General features: G+C 39.1%; 11 non-coding genes across 11 annotated transcripts; all 11 read right to left on the bottom strand.

Moving 5' to 3' along the window:
- Positions 1-16,193: 16,193 nt before the first annotated feature.
- Positions 16,194-16,305, bottom strand: trnal-caa (transfer RNA leucine (anticodon CAA)). Its single transcript has 2 exons — positions 16,268-16,305; positions 16,194-16,239 (listed from the first exon to the last, which is right to left on the bottom strand). It is a non-coding gene; the product is annotated as a tRNA-Leu (tRNA).
- A 244-nt stretch (positions 16,306-16,549) lies between these two features.
- trnal-caa (transfer RNA leucine (anticodon CAA)) lies at positions 16,550-16,661 on the bottom strand. The gene is made up of 2 exons: positions 16,624-16,661; positions 16,550-16,595 (listed from the first exon to the last, which is right to left on the bottom strand). It is a non-coding gene; the product is annotated as a tRNA-Leu (tRNA).
- A 1,325-nt stretch (positions 16,662-17,986) lies between these two features.
- Positions 17,987-18,098, bottom strand: trnal-caa (transfer RNA leucine (anticodon CAA)). The gene is made up of 2 exons: positions 18,061-18,098; positions 17,987-18,032 (listed from the first exon to the last, which is right to left on the bottom strand). It is a non-coding gene; the product is annotated as a tRNA-Leu (tRNA).
- Positions 18,099-18,342: 244 nt separating this feature from the next.
- Positions 18,343-18,454, bottom strand: trnal-caa (transfer RNA leucine (anticodon CAA)). The gene is made up of 2 exons: positions 18,417-18,454; positions 18,343-18,388 (listed from the first exon to the last, which is right to left on the bottom strand). It is a non-coding gene; the product is annotated as a tRNA-Leu (tRNA).
- Positions 18,455-18,698: 244 nt separating this feature from the next.
- trnal-caa (transfer RNA leucine (anticodon CAA)) lies at positions 18,699-18,810 on the bottom strand. The gene is made up of 2 exons: positions 18,773-18,810; positions 18,699-18,744 (listed from the first exon to the last, which is right to left on the bottom strand). It is a non-coding gene; the product is annotated as a tRNA-Leu (tRNA).
- Positions 18,811-19,054: 244 nt separating this feature from the next.
- Positions 19,055-19,166, bottom strand: trnal-caa (transfer RNA leucine (anticodon CAA)). Its single transcript has 2 exons — positions 19,129-19,166; positions 19,055-19,100 (listed from the first exon to the last, which is right to left on the bottom strand). It is a non-coding gene; the product is annotated as a tRNA-Leu (tRNA).
- A 232-nt stretch (positions 19,167-19,398) lies between these two features.
- trnal-caa (transfer RNA leucine (anticodon CAA)) lies at positions 19,399-19,510 on the bottom strand. The gene is made up of 2 exons: positions 19,473-19,510; positions 19,399-19,444 (listed from the first exon to the last, which is right to left on the bottom strand). It is a non-coding gene; the product is annotated as a tRNA-Leu (tRNA).
- Positions 19,511-19,753: 243 nt separating this feature from the next.
- On the bottom strand, positions 19,754-19,865 carry trnal-caa (transfer RNA leucine (anticodon CAA)). The gene is made up of 2 exons: positions 19,828-19,865; positions 19,754-19,799 (listed from the first exon to the last, which is right to left on the bottom strand). It is a non-coding gene; the product is annotated as a tRNA-Leu (tRNA).
- A 244-nt stretch (positions 19,866-20,109) lies between these two features.
- Positions 20,110-20,221, bottom strand: trnal-caa (transfer RNA leucine (anticodon CAA)). Its single transcript has 2 exons — positions 20,184-20,221; positions 20,110-20,155 (listed from the first exon to the last, which is right to left on the bottom strand). It is a non-coding gene; the product is annotated as a tRNA-Leu (tRNA).
- A 243-nt stretch (positions 20,222-20,464) lies between these two features.
- Positions 20,465-20,576, bottom strand: trnal-caa (transfer RNA leucine (anticodon CAA)). The gene is made up of 2 exons: positions 20,539-20,576; positions 20,465-20,510 (listed from the first exon to the last, which is right to left on the bottom strand). It is a non-coding gene; the product is annotated as a tRNA-Leu (tRNA).
- A 232-nt stretch (positions 20,577-20,808) lies between these two features.
- Positions 20,809-20,920, bottom strand: trnal-caa (transfer RNA leucine (anticodon CAA)). The gene is made up of 2 exons: positions 20,883-20,920; positions 20,809-20,854 (listed from the first exon to the last, which is right to left on the bottom strand). It is a non-coding gene; the product is annotated as a tRNA-Leu (tRNA).
- Positions 20,921-21,162: the final 242 nt, after the last annotated feature.

Here is a 21,162-nt window from a genome sequence, read left to right as displayed (position 1 = left end):
ACTGTAGTTAAGGATAGTTTGTAGGTTGTCAGAGTCAGAGAATCACTAATTGCTGTTGTGAATAATTGCCTTTTATTTAATTTAAACATTAATATAAATGTAAATGACAATAAAATTCCTAGTTATCACTTTAGTCATCTAAAATACTTTTCAGATGTTACTGTAATTTGATTACCACCCCTAAAATTTAATAAGTAACTAAGTTACATGTATTTCGTTACTCCCCAGCCCTGGAAATAAATTTAAACAGTATATTTTTGTCTCAGGATGCATTGTACCAGTATTGTGTTTTTCTAGGACATGTTCATAAAAACTATAGCGAGCCCCTACTCTTAGTTTAATCTAAAGCTGAAAATGCACTGTGTGGTTTTAGTTTTTAGTTTTAGTCATTTGGCAGACACTTTTATCCAAAGCGACTTACAGTGCACTTATTACAGGGACAATCCCCCTGGAGCAACATGGAGTAAAGTGTCTTGATCAAGGACACACTGGTGGTGGCTGCTGGGATCGAACCAGCAACCTTTGATTTACCAGTTCAGTGGTTTAACCCACTAGAACACCATCTCACACTTTTGTTTGAATTTGAGCCTCTTTCGTCTGTTTTTGGGTTGGGACGAATTTTCTAATTTTTCATGTGTGGTTGGTCGTGCAGTGTACAGGTGAGAGCCGATGATCGTCTCCTGACCAGTGACAGGCAAGCAGATCTACGTAGGAACTAAGTGCCCTATCATTTTTTTTCCTTTACTCTGCCTGCGGGTGTGGTCAAAGATGGGCAATTAATTTTAATTAAATATAAAAGTGAAAAGGTCAAATGTAATTGGTAATTACAGTTTTTTTTACAATTGCTATGACAATTTTTTCAGTACTCCTAACAATTTTCCTGAACTCTTAAAACAGCAACACACCTAAGAAGCAAAAAACAAATTTTGCAACAAAATGTATCCATTGGGTTAACTAAAGGTATCTCAACTGACAATACAAGATTTCTTCAGAAAGACACTAAACCTGGATTAATGGTGCAAGAACAAGTGAAAACTCCCTGGGAGTCACGGGAAAATAAAGTATGACATAAACTCGCCATAGGTCATAAGGAATCCCTGATCGCTAAGTAATTGACAAACTAGAATAATACCTTTATCAAACCAACTTAAAAAAAAAAATACCTTTGCCTTTGGAAGTGTAGCGGTTTTAGCTGTATGTTATAACAATGATGAGTTTAGCTCACCAAATATGTTCTCTACCAGATCTTTAAAGATCACATCCATGAAATGAGTTCTTTAAAACGTCAATTTCAGTCAAGGAATTAGTTTAGCTCAAATATGATAATATATTAATCATTTTTAAATATACAAATTTGACAGTGTCTGATTAGTAATATAAAGTATAACAATATTTGTATGAGAGATGGAAATGTTCAAATGATTTCAGAATACAGTCCTGCTGAAAAGTTGCAGGCCTCGGCCCTCGTGACAAGCCGCATGGCTCATTAAGATGTGCAAGGCAGCAGAAGATCATTGTTCCTTCTTTTTCCCCAGTGAGGGAAAAGGGATGTATCTGACGAGACGCCACGAAAAAGTTTCTGATGAGGGCAGATATAGAGCAGAAAGCCAAGGCCAAGCTTCACTGTGGGTCCAGATAGAGAAGAACTACCCCGATGCGAGGAATGGTCCAACTATGCTTTTCAGGGAGAGAAGAACTTGAGGAAGATTAAAACTTAACTAACTGACTGTCTGTGTCCTTGGTCGATATTTAAGCTCATGAAAGCCCATGCCCTCAGAGTTTGAATCAACCAATCATAGTTGAGAAGGGAAGAGGCTTTTTGTCCACTCAACAGCTAATTTGCATCTTTATGCAAAAAATACCAGTCCAAATTATAACATAATGAATGTAAGGTGTTCTATGGTCACACAATATATATAAATAATGAGTAATTGGAAAGACAAACATTTAGATATAAAAAAATAGACAGGTTTGAATTGCATCAAGTCATGATTCATTCGGATGTACGAATACAAACAATGCCTGAATAAAACTTGCCTATCTAACAGTTACAGACTATTTCAAATGGCACAGGCGCCAACATATAACCTAGATATTTACATTTCTTTATAGAAAAGGACAGTTACATAAATTCCTATTTGTCAAGGCAAGGCAAGGTTTTTTATATAGCACATTTCATACACAAGTGCAATTCAAAGTGCTTTACATAAAATGATTAACAGAAGAAATAAAATGTATCTTAAAGTGCAAATTATTAAGATCACAAAAACTTTAGATTTTTAAGAAACAGTAAAACAGCATGGATTAAAAAATGTTAAAAGAATAAGAGCAAAATAAACATAAATTAGAAATAAAAGTGCAGTTGAAGTTAACCAGCACAGTGCTCAGGTTGTGAATGCACAGCTAAACAAGTGTGTTATTAATCTGGATTTAAAAGTAGCTGCTTTTGATGAACATCTGATGTCTTCTGGTAGCAGATTCCAGCTGCGGGTGGCGTAATGACTAAACGCTGACTCGCCCTGTTTTGAGTGAACCCTTGTTATCTCTAACTGACTTGATCCTGATGATCTTAGAAGTCTGTTTGTGTCAGGTTTTGGCAGAGACGAAACAGACAGAATGGTAAGTTTATAAGTTTAATTTGCAGAATGGATCGGTACAACGAAATAGGTGAATATCCAGTAAGATGACAAAACAGATGGAAACTTATCTGTAGTGTAACCAAGTCTCTCTCTTTATCTTGCTGATAAAGCTGATGATGAATTCCTTTGCAGGCTGGAAGAAGATTCGCTGAGAAGATCGGGATAGTAGGTAGGCATATAGGTACGTATGGTATAGAGTCTGTGTCATGTGTAGACGAGATCAGACAATGAGTGAATGTTGGTCTGTGGTATAAATGGGTGCACTGCTGATGAGGTCCAGGTGATAGTGATTAGTAATCGGGTGACAATGAGCGTGTGAATGACTGAGTGGGGTCTGAGTGAGGGAATGAGTGGAGTGAGATGGTGATGGAATCCTGACAGTTTGGTTTATATTCAATGTACCAAATGTATATCCAAATTACGTCATATGCTGTCACTGTCAGATGCAGAGAAATTAATTCATGCATTCATGACATCAAGACTAGATTACTGTAATGTACTTTTAAGTGGTTGCCCTTCAGGCCTATTACAAAAACTGCAACTGGTTCAAAACGCGGCAGCTCGAGTTCTTACACGTACAAAAAAGTATGAGCATATAACCCCGGTTCTGTCAACCTTGCACTGGTTACCTATAAAGCATCGCATTAACTTTAAGATCTTGCTTATTACCTATAAAGCCCTACATGATCTAGCGCCGCAGTATTTGAATGAACTTCTATTGTATTACAGACCTCCACGTACACTACGCTCTCAGGCGTCCTGTCAGTTGGTAATAACCAGAATTTCAAAATTAAGTGCAGGTGGTAGATCCTTTTCTTATCTAGCGCCTAAACTTTGGAATATTCTTCCCTGCACGGTCCGGGAAGCAGACACACTCTGTCAGTTTAAATCTAGACTAAAGACTCATCTTTTTAATCTTGTATACACTTCACCTCCATAATATTAATCCTCAGAGGATTAAGGCTGCATTATTTAGAAGATCAACCGGAACCAGGAACACATCCAACAACAAACGCTGTACTTGTTGCATCAAAGAGTGGAGAACAGTACTCTACTCTCAGCCAGTTTTGTCTCTTTGTTCCAAGGTTACCGCAGGATGCAGTTCATGCCCAGACCTGATGGCAGAGCTGAGAATGGGAAGCTTGGTCAGAGGCAGCAGCTTTTGCCAGAGGGGAACTGGAATCCCCTGATTGGGCCTGGGTTCCCCTGAGGTTTTTTTTCTCAATGGGAGTTTTGGGTTCCTCACCACCGTTTGCATATTGTTTTGCACTATCTGCCTGGCCGGGGGGGCTGCTTTAGAATTCATACTTGTATTCAATGTGTCTCATGTACAGCTGCTTTGTAACAATGAAAATTGTAAAAAGCGCTATATAAATAAAGTTGAGTTGAGTTAAATTGAGAGGATTGGAGTGATATGCTCAGATTTTTTGGTTCTGGTCAGAATCCTGGCAGCAGCGTTCTGTATGAGCTGCAGCTGTCTGATGGTCTTTTTGGGAAGACCTGTAAGAAGTCCATTACAGTAATTGGATTGGATTGGATTCAATTTATTGTCATTACACATATAACAAGTACAGTGTAACGAAATGGATTTAAGAAGAAGAATACAGCAAACATGAGGGAAGTGGAGAGAAAAACAGATACACATAATACACCATAGACAAGACTTGCAACAGGGTAAGATAATCCAGCTCAGGCAAGCAGCCATCCGGTCCTGCAGCCATTACGGCGCTTAACACAGACCCGCTTGCCAAGCTGGCGGGTCAAAGCTACGGAGGTTTGGAATTGGTCAGAGTCAGTGTTTGTGTGTGTGTCTGTATGAGCGATAAGGTCCAAAAGTCTGTGTGTGAGTGTATGATGGGGGAGGGAACGCAAGAGCGTCTCGCCACATTGCCCTTCAGGGTTGTTTCTCCAGTATCGCCTCGGCCAAGGCCAATCCTGGTTCAAGGGGGGCCGAAAAGATAAGATTGCAGTTGTTTCGTCTTGAGGCGAGTAAACCGCATTCCAATTCCACGGCTACTCTCTTTGTCCATTCTGGTCTCTAACATCATCAATTTTCCTTTCCATAGCCGTGAGCTTTTTCAAGATGTAATCCATATTGCGATTAATAGTCTCAGTCTCAGTGCTGACCGCTCTTCCCACGGCCTCCGTCAAAACGGGAAGCTTTGTGAGGCTTTGGACAGCTGTTCCCGTTTTAAGAATTTTTCGATAACCCAGGGCAAAGCATAATCCAATCAGCATAATACCTGTTATCATGGTTCCGAAAAGGTAGATATCTTCAATGTCCTCCACAGAATGAGCCGCCAGACACACGATCCGCCATCTCTCCCACGCGTCCATCGTGTAGCCAGCTGCGAACGTTCCATCAGGGCAATCAGGTTCACCCGAACCTTTGTTTCTCGTCGAGAAAATTGTGTCAATTGCGCTAAGTGACCAGTTGATCAGATCCATAATTTCCAAGTTTCGAGAGCAGTGCAGAGAGAGTCTCTCAATAGATGAGACGAGACAAGACAGGAGACAAAGCAGGGAAGATATGGGCAAGGACGGGGAGAGTGAAAATGCGACCGCCTCCGATGAGAGCCAAACGAGAAAGGCCAAACGAGAAATCCACCCTGCTGGTGATGAAAGCATGAACTAGTTTCTCTAAATCTTGGTTTGAGACAAAACATCTGATTCTGCCTATGTTTCTGAGATGGTAGTAGGCTGATCTGCTTATATGTGACATGACTGCTGAAACTTAGGTCAGACTCTAAAATTGCCCCAAGATTTTTTAACTTACTTTGTGTCTTTAGACCTCTTAAGTCAAGGTATGTATTTATCTTGTTAGTTTCATCCTTGTTACCAAAATCAATGACTTCAGTTTTGTTTTTATTTAACTGAAGGAAGTTTTGACACATCCAGCTGTTAATTTCATCAATGCATTGGCAAAGAGTCAATAGGCCTGTAGTCATTGGGTGAGAGGGCTAGGTAGATCTGAGTGTCGTCTGCATAGCTGTCGTAGGCAAGCTTTTTGATTATTTGGCCAAGTGAAAGCATATACAAATTGAAGAGGAGCGGAGCAAGAATTGAGCTCTGTGGAACACCACAAGTCTTGGGTGTCCAGTCAGATTTATGGTTGCCTATGTTCACATAGTAACCTCTCCCTTTAAGCTATGACCCAAACCATTACCAATCCAGAAAGCCCTACCCAGTTTTCCAGCCTAATTTGGAGTATGGTGTGATCTAAGATCATAGCACCATGGTATTATAACACCACTCGCGCCCTAAAAAGAGAAACGCGTAAACTGGAGTGAAAATGGAAACAAACCCAATTAGAGGTCTTTAAAATTGCATGGAAAGAGAGTGCAAGGTGTTACAAAAAGGCACTAAAAGCAGCAAAAGCCGAGCACTTCCGTAACCTCATAGAAAATAACAAAAATAATCCAAGGTTTTTATTTAGTACAATTGCTAAACTAACAAACAAACAGACTCCACCTAACCTGGGTATTCCGCCGCACCTTGGTAGCAATGAATTCATGAAGTTTTTTACAGAGAATATGAGACAACATAGCTAAAACCAAACCTCCAAGTGTGTTGGAAGAATTAGTTTCAACCGTCACCCAAAACGAAAAGCTAGAGTGTTTTTCTCCTATAAATCAGGAAGATTTTATTAAAATTATTGCAACATCCAAACCGACGACATGCTTATTAGACCCCATTCCGACTACTTTATTAAAAGAGTTACTACCTGCTGTAATCGAGCCCATTTGTAACATAATCAACTCGTCAATTAATCTAGGACATGTCCCAGGGCCCTTTAAAATGGCTGTAATTAAGCCTCTTATCAAAAAACCAAATTTAGACCCCAATGAACTTGGAAGCTATAGACCGATTTCAAATCTCCCGTACTTGTCTAAAATACTAGAAAAAGTAGTGTCAACTCAACTGTGTACCTTCCTACAAAATAATTACATGAACGAAAAGTTTCAGTCTGTCATTAGACTGCATCACAGCACTGAAACTGCGCTTGTTAGAATTACAAATGACCTCCTTATTGCATCAGATAAAGGTAACATCTCACTCTTAGTCTTGCTTGACCTTAGTGCTGCTTTCGATACTGTAGACCATAAAATACATCTAGATAGTTTACACAATTATATCTGTATTCAGGGTGAAGGATTTAATCATTTAATTAGTTTTGTCTTATATAGAGGTGAAGTCATAATATTGTGAGTGTTTTAATACATGCATTCGATACCCAAGCTATGTGCTGATATTGAAGTGCTTGCAACAAATGAATGTGAGTTTGTGAGGGAGAAAAGGCATCTTCGGCTGCAGTTGTTTAGGGGGTTGGGGGAGGTATTTGGAATGTTGTTTCAGAAGTGTTTTACAGGAACGAGATAAGGCAGAAGTTGGTGATTGGTGGGGGCAAGGGGGTTCCTGGCCCCCCGGCAGAAGAGAGATTGGCGCGAAATAACAATAAATGCTGTGAATATGTGCTGTGGGGGTTGTTGTTCCTGGGAAGGACAGAGGAGTGTTGTCCAGCAACCCACCGCGCTGTATTTTTGTTAATCTGATTAATAAACCTCAGTTTGATTAGAAATCGCCTCTCTCCAATTTTTTGACATGCAGGACATTTTTTAAAGTCCAACAAGGGACAGGCACTGCAATGGTTCGGATCCTACTTAACAGACAGATATCAATACGTCCATTTAATAGGGAAATCGTCAAATCTTACGCCAGTAAATTATGGATTACCTCAGGGATCGGTTTTAGGACCCTTTCTTTTCTCCATATACATGCTGCCCCTTGGCAACATTATTAGAAAACATGGAATTAGCTTCCACTGTTATGCAGATGACACTCAGCTATATATCTCATCAAGACCAGATGATTCCTTTAAGATATCCAAACTGGCAGAGTGCATAGAGGACATAAAATATTGGATGACTAGTAATTTCCCCCTTTTCAACTCTAGCAAAACAGAAATATTACTTATAGCACCAAAATCAAGTAAACACAATATGAAAAGTGTGAAGTGAAAGTGACCAATTTGTCAGTTATGGTGACCCATATCCGAGATATACCTCTGCTTTTAACCCATCCAGAGAGTAGTGAACACACGCACAGCATGTGAACACACATACACCCAGAGCAGTGGGCAGCTATCGCTGCAGCGCCCGGGGAGCAAGTAGGGGTTAGGTGCCTTGCTCAAGGACACCTCAATCATTACCCACCTGACCTGAGGATCGAACCGGCAAGCTTCTGGTCACAAGTCCAACCCTCTAACCATTAGGCCACGACTGCCCGCGACTAATATGTCCGATTACAGCCTGCATATTGAAAGTTGCACTGTTTCTCCAACAAATACAGTTAAAGACCTAGGCGTTATATTAGACGGCAACCTGTCATTTAAAAATCACATCTCAAATATCACAAAAACAGCCTTCTTCCACCTTAGAAATGTTGCCAAATTACGAAATAGTTTATGTGTTGCTGACGCAGAAAAGCTTATTCATGCATTTGTGAACTCACGGCTTGACTATTGTAATGCTCTACTTAGTGGTTGTTCTGTATCATCGATGAACAAACTACAGTTAGTTCAGAATGCAGCTGCCAGAGTTCTTACTAGGTCAAGAAAATACGATCACATAACCCCAGTTTTATCATCGCTTCACTGGCTACCCATTAATTATCGTATTGATTTTAAAATTCTTTTAATTACTTACAAAGCCCTGAACGGTTTAGCAACTACTTACTTAACCGAGCTGTTATCACATTACAACCCATCACGCACTCTAAGATCACAAAACTTAGGACTTTTGACAACACCTTGAATAACAAAATCCACCAAAGGGGTCGAGCTTTCTCATATGTAGCACCTAAACTCTGGAATAGCCTTCCTGATAATATTCGAGGGTCAGACACACTCTCCCAATTTAAATCTAGATTAAAGACACATCTTTTCATCCAAGCTTTCACTAAATGCATAGTTAATGAACAGCAGCTACGCTAATTATTCTCTTTATTCTCTTTCCGCTTCTGCCTCGGGATGCCCATCCCGAGGTAAGAAGTTCCACCGTGTCCAGACGACTGACAGATGCCCATCCCCAATTTGAGATTACCCCAGCTACAGCTGCAGACTGACTGACCATCCCAGCTCCATCTAAGGCAATTCCACCATCAGCCAAGAGAAATATGACCATCGGACCATCCTAGCTCAGACCACTACATCCCCAACCAAGAGCAAAGATGGACTATTTGTCTAATTAATGCTGAAGTTACAGCATTTGGTATTAAATGCTAAACTAAAATCACATGTCACCAGTTTGAGTGCAGCTATGACACGTCAGAGGGGATCTGGCCCTCCCGGTTAAGCCTGGTTTCTCCCGAGGTTTTTTTCTCCATTAATCAATCATTGGAGTTTAGGTTCCTCGCCACAGCAGGGCAGTGTTGGCCTGCTCACCGGGAGACTGCATTCATTCATTTATTTAATTAGAAATTAGATATTATTTATTAGAATGATCTTACTTGTTGTATAAATACCATGCACTGTGCTGTGTTTTAACTTTTCTGTTTTTCCTGTTTACCCCTGTAAAGCTGCTTTGAAACAATACACATTGTGAAAAGCGCTATATAAATAAATTTGAATTGAATTGAATTGAATCTACCGTGTCAAAAGCAGCACTGAGATCTAGTAAAACCAGAACTGATATTTTGCCTGAATCAGAATTCAATCGAATATCATTAATTATCTTTATGAGCACTGTCTCTGTGCTATGATGCTGACGGAAGCCAGACTGATAATTGTCCAGGTAGTCATTTAAGTTCAAGAATTTGGTCAGCTGATTGAAGACAACCTTTTCAATGATCTTGCATATAAAAGGAAGATTTGATATTGGTCCATAGTTAGACAGTAAGGTTTTGTGTAGATTGCCCTTTTTTAGTTGAGGTTTGACAACGGCATTTTTTAGGGACTCTGGGAAAGTTCCTGAGAGCAGTGAGGTATTAACTATTTTAAGGAGATCTGCTTCCAAACAGTTAAACACTCTTTTGAAAAAGGATGTGGGAAGTGTGTCAAGGCTGCAAGTTGATGCCTTAAGATGCTGTATCGTTTCCTCCAGGGTTTTGAGATCAATTGTCTGAAATTCAGACAAAGTAACTAATTTCTGATGTACTGAAGTCAGACTGACCTGAAGGCCGCATGGAGCTTTGGCGATTTCCATTCTGATATTACTGATCTTTTGAAGGAAAAAAGTTGCAAACTCATTGCATTTGTCATCAGACAGCATTTCCCTTGGAACTTGACTAGGGGGATTTGTTAGTCTCTCTACAGTAGCAAAAAGGGTGCGAGTGTTATTTATTTTGGAGTTTATAATGTTCGAGAAAAAAGTTTGTCTAGCTTTGCCTAAGTCAACATTGAAGGCATGCAGTCGGTCTTCATAGATGTTATAGTGAACCTCAAGTTTGGTTTTTCACCACATACACTCTGCTTTTCTGTATGTTCTTTTCATGCTTTGTACTTCTGGTGTGTTTCTCCAGGATGCTAACAAAAGATTTTAGCTACATTGAGAAAAAAGATAAACTGAGATCGGACAGCCTTGCAAAATTCCTTGTTATAAAACAATCCTCTCTGTTGTTCAATGTCTTAATTTAACAGAGCTATTCCCTCCAGAGTACAAAGTCTTCATAGCATTACAATAGTAAGGACCAAAACTGATCCGAACAGAAAAAAATAAAAGGGTGCTCAATAGTGTCAAAAGCCTTATAAAAATCTAAAAAAAGAATCAAACTATCATCCATTATGAGATCTCAAATATAAGAGTAATATTATTAAATATATGATGGTCTTTCATAAAACCTGACTGATTCTCATCAATAATGGAGCTCAAAACCAACTTAAACCGCCTTGAGAAAATGAGAGCAAACTATTTAGGCCCAATCCCATTTCTACCCCTTACCACTACACTTTCCCCTACCCCTCTGTTAAGTGCGTTCACGTGAAGGGGTAGGGATATCTCGATTCTCTATTGATTGGAGGGGTAGGGGGACGGGGAAGGGCCATATCGCCCTTCAAACTAAGATTTTTCAGGACCTCACTTCAAACGAAGGGTTATAAAATTTCCTTTTGCGAGTATAATGTAAGCCTTTATTTGGGTTTAAATAAGGATTTAAACAGCTAATAATCATCATGTTTATGTTGAATTGAATGTTGTGTTCAATTTTTTCTTCTGAGTACTTGAAACCAGAGGTGTAGTCCAGGGTATACACAGGTATACGGCGTAGAATTGCCTCTAATTGGCTAGCAACTGGCTGCCTTTACTGATTAAATTGGTTAACTTTAGGCATAACGAGCCAATCGGAGTCAGAGAAGGGCGGGTCATGCCGAGGTAAATATTGCTATAAGTTTACTTGAAATGATTTGTCTTTTTGCGATGAACTGGTAAGATGAAGTGATTGATTCAAACAAAAATTTAATTTGAAAATGTTTAACGTCCTCGGGAATCAACATCAGCCAGCAACTCAGCTCATGTTAGCAATACTACACACTATCTGTTGCAAATCAGCAGTTCAAAGACAAAAATAAACTACTGACTTGCCAAGAGAATAGGTGTCATTCCAGGAATACGTAATAGTTCACTCAAAATGCATAGTTGTCTCTCACTAGTCTGTGGGCCAGTATTGGTTCAGTAATTACATAATCCTTCCTCCCTGAGATCAAGCAGCAGAAATTATGTGACAATGAGCAATTGCTACTGACGGATTTTGGGCAAAATTGAGAGTATACCCACTTCTCCAGGGACCACTACACCACTGCTTGAAACGTTTATAAAAAGCTGCTAAGTTTGACTAACGTAACTCTTTAATGATTGCACGATTGAACTGCAACATTCACAACCACAAAAAAAGTATTCGTAATCATTCATACAATCATGGACCGGGGGAGAAAGAATGAGCTGTTCGCGTTCGCTCTCAGATTCCCCACCAGAGGGACAGAGGGAGAAATCCAAGGAATCCGATCTCAAATGCTGGGTTAATCAAAACATGCTCTGCCTTACGAGGGTGTATAGTGAGCTGCTGTTGACGAAAAAGTTCAGGGTCACTTTTTAGGCTGTAATCAACGAAACTGATAGGACCAAAGCTGACAGCAGGATTTTGGAAGTTTGTGATAAACATTGCCGCATCTCCGGACGTATTATAATGACTTAGGCCTATGTAAGTGTAGTAGTGGTGTCCTATTTCTCAGGGGAATGTTTTTAGCCCTTCCCCTTGCCACTGTGTTTCGGCATTCAAGGGGATAAATAGAATTGGGATTGGGCCTTATAGTCACTATTGCAGAGACTTATAGGTCTCCAGGTGTCTAGGAAAAGAGTATCTTTCTTAGGTTTGGGTACCAATCGAATAACACCTTGTTTCAAACTAATAGTAAGCTCAGAACAATTGAGGCTCTCTATAAACACTCTAAAAAGAAACGGGGAAAGAAGATTGGAAAATAAATTTTATCCTATCATTCCCAGGTGACTTATTGTTTTTCAGCAGAATAATTGCTTCCTTAACTTCTTCAACAGTAATTGGAGAGAAACATTTTTTTGCACAACTTACATACAGCTGGTAAAACCGCCCCCGGACGTATATCGGTTTCCCAGACGACAACAATGATGTCTATTGCATGGCACAATGCATGTGAATAAAATATACCTGTGCATTGATCATTTAATGTAGTTTTCATCTGTTTTGCCCAGCATTACTTTAGTCAACATCAGATTGAAGCATTATATTTCGGTCGGAAAAGTGCATCATCTGGGTACTTACAGTCTACTTTTTTTTTGAGGATTTTCAATGTGAACGCACAACTCACACTATTTAGAGAGAATAATGGATACATGCACGATTTGGGACTCACCTCTCAGCTGACACTGCCAGATGTTGTGATAACTGTATTAAGAGTTTGGAAAATTGTTAAAAGTATTGGAAAATTGTCAAAGCGATTGTTAAAAACTGTAAATCTACATTTAGCAGACACTTTTATCGAAAGCAATTTACAGTGCACTTAATACAGGGGCAATCCCCCTGGAGCAACATGGAGTAAAGTGTCTTGCTCAAGGACACACTGGTGGTGGCTGCTGGGATTGAACCAGCAACCTTTGATTCACCAGTTCAGTGGTTTAACCCACTAGACCACCATCTCCACCATCTCTGTAGATACTTTATTTTGCATTTTAAAATACTTATTCAAATATGACATTTTATTCTTGTGTACAATAACCTTCATCACCAGGCAGGGGTGGCATCAATGATCAGAAATTGCTGAAAATATTTAAGAAGACAATATTTAAAGACCTATTTACCTATAATACATTTAAATGAACGATTTAAATAATTTCAATGTATACCATATGCAATATTATGGTAAACAAAACGTACATTCCAATACCTCCCTAAATACATGTAGGATGCCTAAAGACAGACTTTTCCAATTACAACAATTTTTTTAGTCCTATTGATATAATTTCAAGCAAAGCACAAATTAAGGCTATGTTTACACGATGAAAAATGGAAAAGTTTTTCCTTTTATGTTTTTGACTGTCTTGTCTGCGCCTAATTCTGTTTTCCATGTTTTGCCTTGTCTTGTCGTGGTATAGTCTGTCTGGTCTCATTAGTCTTCTCCTCGATGAACACCTGGAGGTGTTCATTTAAGGCAGGGCTTATGTCATGATTCTGCCATCATGTCTTGTTTATTCTTGTTATTGCAGGGGAGTCATGGCATAGCCTTAGGTTGTATGTGGAGGGAGAGATAGTGATCCTATCGGCTTGCTATACTCTCTCTCCGGTCTTCGTTCCCGACCATGTCGTTCCTCGTTAACGTTCCCTGACTGTTTCATTACCCACACCTGCCTCTTGTTAATTATCCTTTGTCTGTCTCCCTATATAATTTCCTCATGTCGTTTGTCCTGTGTTCGTTCATTGTACCTTTACATACCTGTCTTTGGATGTACTGTGCTAGTTTGTGAGCTTCGTAGAGTTACCGTGTCGTGTGCTGTAGCTCTTGTTAATACCTTACCCCGTGGATTTCCTTGCCCTGCCCTGCCTTGCCTTGCCTGTCTTTAAGACATTGTGTCGGTTTGTTTTTAGTTCTTAGTTCTTCTCCATGGAGGGCTTAGTTTGGAGATGTGGCCAGCTCAAGTAAGAGATCTGGTGGATCCAAACCTTGTTCTTTAAACTTCAATACAGCAGATTTATTTGCAGAAGTCTTTCATGTGTGCATAAGCCAAATGGTCGGAATCATTGAAAGAAGCGCTATAAAACCCATCCACTCCCTTTTGTCCTGGCATCAAAAGATCATAGCAAAACCTGGCTCCAGAGGTCTGGTTTTAGGTTGCGATATCTCATTAAGAGTTTGGATAACCCTTTGGTTTCTCTGTGGGATATTATCAACTCCTAAGCTTCAAAACGGTGGGGGTTTCTCATCTACATCTTAACATCTGAGGCTAACCAGAGGAACTTCTCTGACAAATAGGAACTTATTTGATTAAACTGTCCTTTTCCATAAATGTATCTAAATGTCCATGTTGTGTGTTGGCACTTGTGCCATTTCAAATAGTCTGTAACTGTTTTGATTTGGGGTTCATTCGATGTATTCATAGGTTGGGATAATTCACAGCTCAATGCCTAGCATGTTTCCTATGTAACTACTCCTCTATTAATTCCCTATATGATGAGCTATGTTATAAAAACATGGCATGCATCATACTATGTCCATAACTAAGTTTAGGTATTAAATGCAAACTGACCATACTGTCAGTATTATGGAAATGAGGCGCCATGAGAAACATAGGAACATTCTCTGGTCCACTTATCGCCTTCATGGCTTTGGCCCGCAGGCCACCTGGGGGCAGGGTAGGTATGCATTTAAAAACAACATTACTGATCCACTTTAGGGGAATTAGAAGGAAAGAGACAGAGATCGCGAAAGACAATCCAACTGACAACCCAGCAGCCGATTAGGTCATGGAACTTCGGACACTTTCAAGATTTCCATCCACGCGCATACGGATATTGGTCCAGCATAGAGCTAGCAAGTATCAGATTATATATATATAATAGCTCTTTTAATGTCGTGACTATTTGTTAAAGAGGATTTTATTGGTTTTGAGACATGTTTTACCTGCCTCGCGGCCATGCCCTCTCTCTCTCTCTCTCTCTCACTCTCTCTCTCTGCACTTCCTAGTGCGTTTGTGTTTCAAGTTTACGTATTATGTGTTTTGTCACTATATGTCTCGGCCTAATTGTTTGTAGAGTTAATTCAATAAATTACCAGGTATTCCTTCATGATGTTTCATTGGCTTTTTCCCCATAGGATTTGGTCACTTAAACTGTGTTCCGATCTAGGCTATCTCTGCCCTAAATTCTGTTTGATAAAGTCACGTTACTTATGGTCATGAGATAACGTTAAATGTGTATAAAATCATTGATGCATTTGCTGGAGGAATACATATTGGGATTTTTATCACATACTGCTAATCAGAAACTGTGAAATATGTATGTGTATTGAAGATTATTATACGTATTTACTTTGAGCTAAACTAATCCTTGACTGAAATTGACGTTTTTAATAACTCATTTCATGGATGTGATCTTGATAGATCTGGTGGAGAATCATATTTAGTGAGTTAAACTCATCCTTATTTTAACATACAGCTAAAACCGCTACACCTCTGAGCTAAATTTCAAGTGTCCCAGAAAAGGGTATAAATGCTTTTTTTACAATAACAATTTGCCAGATGAGGGATTCGTATGAAAGCACCTGATATCTGCCAGAAATCACACATTCACACACATTCACACACATTCTTCCTTATCTGGCATATGTCAGAAGTGGGATTTGAACCCACGCCTCCGTTTGTAGACCAGAAACCTCACAAACCGAGAAGGTCAAACATCCTTTAATCTGACACTTTAGACCGCTCGGACATTTGGAGACAACAAAAGAACATACACATGCCAGAATTTAGTTGAAAATTAAGTTGGAAATTGTAGGAGAAAGTATGAAATTGGTATTGAAACCCAATGTTTGCATTTAATTTGTAAATTGAATTGTTGTAGTATGAAAGGGTCTCTCTATAAGCAATTTGCCAGATGAGTGATTATTTTCAAAGCACCAGATATCTGCTAGAAATCCAAAGACTGTGATACCTTGAGGTACATTCTTCATTAAAACAGTTGTCAAAAGTGGGATTTGAACACAAGCCTCCATTTGGAGACCAGAAACCTCACAAATTGAGAAGGTCAAACATCCTTCAATCTGGCGCCTTAGACCGCTCGGCCATTCTGACATATCAGAAGAGCATACACAGACCTGAATTTGGTGGAAAATTAAGTTGGAAAATGTAGGAGAAAGTATGAAATTGGTATTGAAACCCAATGTTTGCATTTAATTTGTAAATTAAATTGTTGTAGTATGAAAGGGTCTCTCTATAAGCAATTTGCCAGATGAGTGATTATTATCAAAGCACCAGATATCTGCTAGAAATCCCAAAGACTGTGATACCTTGAGGTACATTCTTCATTAAATACAGTTGTCAGAAGTGGGATTTGAACCCACGCCTCCATTTGGAGACCAGAAACCTCACAAACTGAGAAGGTCAAACACCCTTGAGTCTGGCGCCTTAGACCGCTCGGCCATTCTGACATATCAAAAGAGCATACACAGACCTGAATTTGGTGGAAAATTTAGTTGGAAAATGTAGGAGAAAGTATGAAATTGGTATTGAAACCCAATGTTTGCATTCAATTTGTAAATTAAATTGTTGTAGTATGAAAGGGTCTCTCTATAAGCAATTTGCCAGATGAGTGATCATTATCAAAGCACCAGATATCTGCTAGAAATCCCACAGACTGTGATACCTTGAGGTACATTCTTCATTAAATACAGATGTCAGAAGTGGGATTTGAACCCACGCCTCCATTTGGAGACCAGAAACCTCACAAACTGAGAAGGTCAAACATCCTTGAGTCTGGCGCCTTAGACCGCTCGGCCATTCTGACATTTCCAAGGATCATACACGGACCTGAATTTGGTGGAAAATTAAGTTGGAAAATGTAGGAGAAAGTATGAAATTGGTATTGAAACCCAATGTTTGCATTTAATTTGTAAATTAAATTGTTGTACTATGAAAGGGTCTCTCTATAAGCATTTTGCCAGATGAGTGATTATTATCAAAGCACCAGATATCTGCCAGAAATCCCACAGACTGTGATACATTCTTCATTAAATACAGTTGTAAGAAGTGGGATTTGAACCCACGCCTCCATTTGGAGACCAGAAACCTCACAAACTGAGAAGGTCAAACACCCTTGAGTCTGGCGCCTTTGACCGCTCGGGCATTCTGACATATCAGAAGAGCATACACAGACCTGAATTTGGTGGAAAATTAAGTTGGAAAATGTAGGAGAAAGTATGAAATTGGTATTGAAACCCAATGTTTGCATTTAATTTGTAAATTAAATTGTTGTACTATGAAAGGGGTCCGTGTACTTTTGCGTCCATTCGTTTTTCTTTTTTTAACAACTATATAAAAAACAAAAAATGTGCTTTTCTTTATATTTGTTCTCAAGTTAATGGAGAGATTAACCACAAACAAAGTACATTTTCTTATTTAAAATTATTTTATAAATGAGAATCAAATTATTGGTATACAACTATTTTTTCAGTTTTACAAAAATGCAATTTTTTTAAATAATTCTTGTCTAACTTCTGGATATTTAATGTAATGTATATGCAATTTGTGTTAGTTGCACTACGGATAGCTCGGGATCATGGCTTCAAAAATCTAAATCTTCTAACAGTCCTCGCCGAACAACCTCGTCCAACACCAATTTGAGACAGATGCTCAGCAACGTCCTTGTGTGTGTGATGTTTTAAAATCATGTCTGTACGGTTCCAGAGACATGGTGCTTCGCATTCAATGGTGCGGGAAAAAATATTTCCGGGTCACTAATTTTGCCTCAGAAAACTAGTACAATTCGCTTTTATTCGATATTAATTTGTGTATTTTATAAATGTAAAGTAAGGTGCAAAAAGTCATAAACAAAAATCTGAAAATAAGTCAATATACATTTTTTTCGTAGAATGTTCTGAATACAGTTCTAATTCAAAATTTTGAATGTAACTTTTTTTGCTTAAAATACAACAACCGTTTATATTTTATTTTTATCGTCATGGTTAAAAAAAGAAAAACGAATGGACGCAAAAGTACACGGACCGAAAGGGTCTCTCTATAAGCATTTTGCCAGATGAGTGATTATTATCAAAGCACCAGATATCTGCCAGAAATCCCACAGACTGTGATACATTCTTCATTAAATACAGTTGTCAGAAGTGGGATTTGAACCCACGCCTCCATTTGGAGACCAGAAACCTCACAAACTGAGAAGGTCAAACATCCTTGAGTCTGGCACCTTAGACCGCTCGGCCATTCTGACATTTCCAAGGAGCATACACGGACCTAAATTTGGTGGAAAATTAAGTTGGAAAATGTAGGAGAAAGTATGAAATTGGTATTGAAACCCAATGTTTGCATTTAATTTGTAAATTAAATTGTTGTAGTATGAAAGGGTCTCTCTATAAGCAATTTGCCAGATGAGTGATTATTATCAAAGCACCAGATATCTGCTAGAAATCCCACAGACTGTGATACCTTGAGGTACATTCTTCATTAAATACAGATGTCAGAAGTGGGATTTGAACCCACGCCTCCATTTGGAGACCAGAAACCTCACAAACTGAGAAGGTCAAACATCCTTGAGTCTGGCGCCTTAGACCGCTCGGCCATTCTGACATTTCCAAGGAGCATACACGGACCTAAATTTGGTGGAAAATTCAGATGGAAAATGTAGGAGAAAGTATGAAATTGGTATTGAAACCCAATGTTTGCATGTAATTTGTAAAATAAATTGTTGTAGTATGAAAGGGTCTCTCTATAAGCAATTTGCCAGATGAGTGATTATTATCAAAGCACCAGATTTCTGCTAGAAATCCCACAGACTGTGATACCTTGAGGTACATTATTCATTAAATACAGATGTCAGAAGTGGGAAATGAACCCACGCCTCCATTTGGAGACCAGAAACCTCTCAAACTGAGAAGGTCAAAGATCCTTGAGTCTGGCGCCTTAGACCGCTCGGCCATTCTGACATTTCCAAGGAGCATACACGGACCTGACTTTGGTGGAAAATTAAGTTGGAAAATGTAGGAGAAAGTATGAAATTGGTATTGAAACCCAATGTTTGCATTTAATTTGTAAATTAAATTGTTGTAGTATGAAAGGGTCTCTCTATAAGCAATTTGCCAGATGAGTGATTATTATCAAAGCACCAGATATCTGCTAGAAATCCCACAGACTGTGATACCTTGAGGTACATTCTTCATTAAATACAGTTGTCAGAAGTGGGATTTGAACCCACGCCTCCATTTGGAGACCAGACACCTCAAAAACTGAGAAGGTCAAACATCCTTGAGTCTGGCGCCTTAGACCGCTCGGCCATTCTGACATATCAGAAGAGCATACACAGACCTGAATTTGGTGGAAAATTAAGTTGGAAAATGTAGGAGAAAGTATGAAATTGGTATTGAAACCCAATGTTTGCATTTAATTTGTTGTAGTATGAAAGGGTCTCTCTATAAGCAATTTGCCAGATGAGTGATTATTATCAAAGCACCAGATATCTGCTAGAAATCCCACAGACTGTGATACCTTGAGGTACATTCTTCATTAAATACAGATGTCAGAAGTGGGATTTGAACCCACGCCTCCATTTGGAGACCAGAAACCTCACAAACTGAGAAGGTCAAACATCCTTGAGTCTGGCGCCTTAGACCGCTCGGGCATTCTGACATTTCCAAGGAGCATACACGGACCTGACTTTGGTGGAAAATTAAGTTGAAAATATAGGAGAAAGTATGAAACTGGTATTGAAACCCAATGTTTGCATTTAATTTGTAAATTAAATTGTTGTAGTATGAAAGGTTCTCTCTATAAGCAATTTGCCAGATGAGTGATTATTATCAAAGCACCAGATATCTGCTAGAAATCCCACAGACTGTGATACCTTGAGGTACATTCTTCATTAAATACAGTTGTCAGAAGTGGGATTTGAACCCACGCCTCCATTTGGAGACCAGAAACCTCAAAAACTGAGAAGGTCAAACATCCTTGAGTCTGGCGCCTTTGACCGCTCGGCCATTCTGACATATCAGAAGAGCATACACAGACCTGAATTTGGTGGAAAATTAAGTTGGAAAATGTAGGAGAAAGTATGAAATTGGTATTGAAACCCAATGTTTGCATTTAATTTGTAAATTAAATTGTTGTAGTATGAAAGGGTCTATCTATAAGCAATTTGCCAGATGAGTGATTATTATCAAAGCACCAGATATCTGCTAAAAATCCCACAGACTGTGATACCTTGAGGTACATTCTTCATTAAATACAGATGTCAGAAGTGGGATTTGAACCCACGCCTCCATTTGGAGACCAGAAACCTCACAAACTGAGAAGGTCAAACATCCTTGAGTCTGGCGCCTTAGACCGCTCGGCCATTCTGACATATCAGAAGAGCATACACAGACCTGAATTTGGTGGAAAATTAAGTTGAAAATGTAGGAGAAAGTATGAAACTGGTATTGAAACCCAATGTTTGCATTTAATTTGTAAATTAAATTGTTGTAGTATGAAAGGTTCTCTCTATAAGCAATTTGCCAGATGAGTGATTATTATCAAAGCACCAGATATCTGCTAGAAATCCCACAGACTGTGATACCTTGAGGTACATTCTTCATGAAATACAGTTGTCAGAAGTGGGATTTGAACCCACGCCTCCATTTGGAGACCAGAAACCTCAAAAACTGAGAAGGTCAAACATCCTTGAGTCTGGCGCCTTAGACCGCTCGGCCATTCTGACATATTAGAAGAGCATACACAGACCTGAATTTGGTGGAAAATTAAGTTGGAAAATGTAGGAGAAAGTATGAAATTGGTATTGAAACCCAATGTTTGCATTTAATTTGTTGTAGTATGAAAGGGTCTCTCTATAAGCAATTTGCCAGATGAGTGAATATTATCAAAGCACCAGATATCTGCTAGAAATCCCACAGACTGTGATACCTTGAGGTACATTCTTCATTAAATACAGTTGTCAGAAGTGGGATTTGAACCCACGCCTCCATTTGGAGACCAGAAACCTCACAAACTGAGAAGGTCAAACATCCTTGAGTCTGGCGCCTTAGACCGCTCGGCCATTCTGACATTTCCAAGGAGCATACACGGACCTAAATTTGGTGGAAAATTCAGATGGAAAATGTAGGAGAAAGTATGAAATTGGTATTGAAACCCAATGTTTGCATGTAATTTGTAAAATAAATTGTTGTAGTATGAAAGGGTCTCTCTATAAGCAATTTGCCAGATGAGTGATTATTATCAAAGCACCAGATTTCTGCTAAAAATCCCACAGACTGTGATACCTTGAGGTACATTATTCATTAAATACA

The sequence above is a fragment of the Triplophysa dalaica genome, chromosome 3 (genome assembly GCF_015846415.1).
Source record: "Triplophysa dalaica isolate WHDGS20190420 chromosome 3, ASM1584641v1, whole genome shotgun sequence".
In the NCBI taxonomy this organism is placed as follows: domain Eukaryota; kingdom Metazoa; phylum Chordata; class Actinopteri; order Cypriniformes; family Nemacheilidae; genus Triplophysa; species Triplophysa dalaica.
The sequence above is the reverse complement of the archived record's forward strand: the minus strand, read 5'-3'. Positions and strand labels throughout refer to the sequence as shown.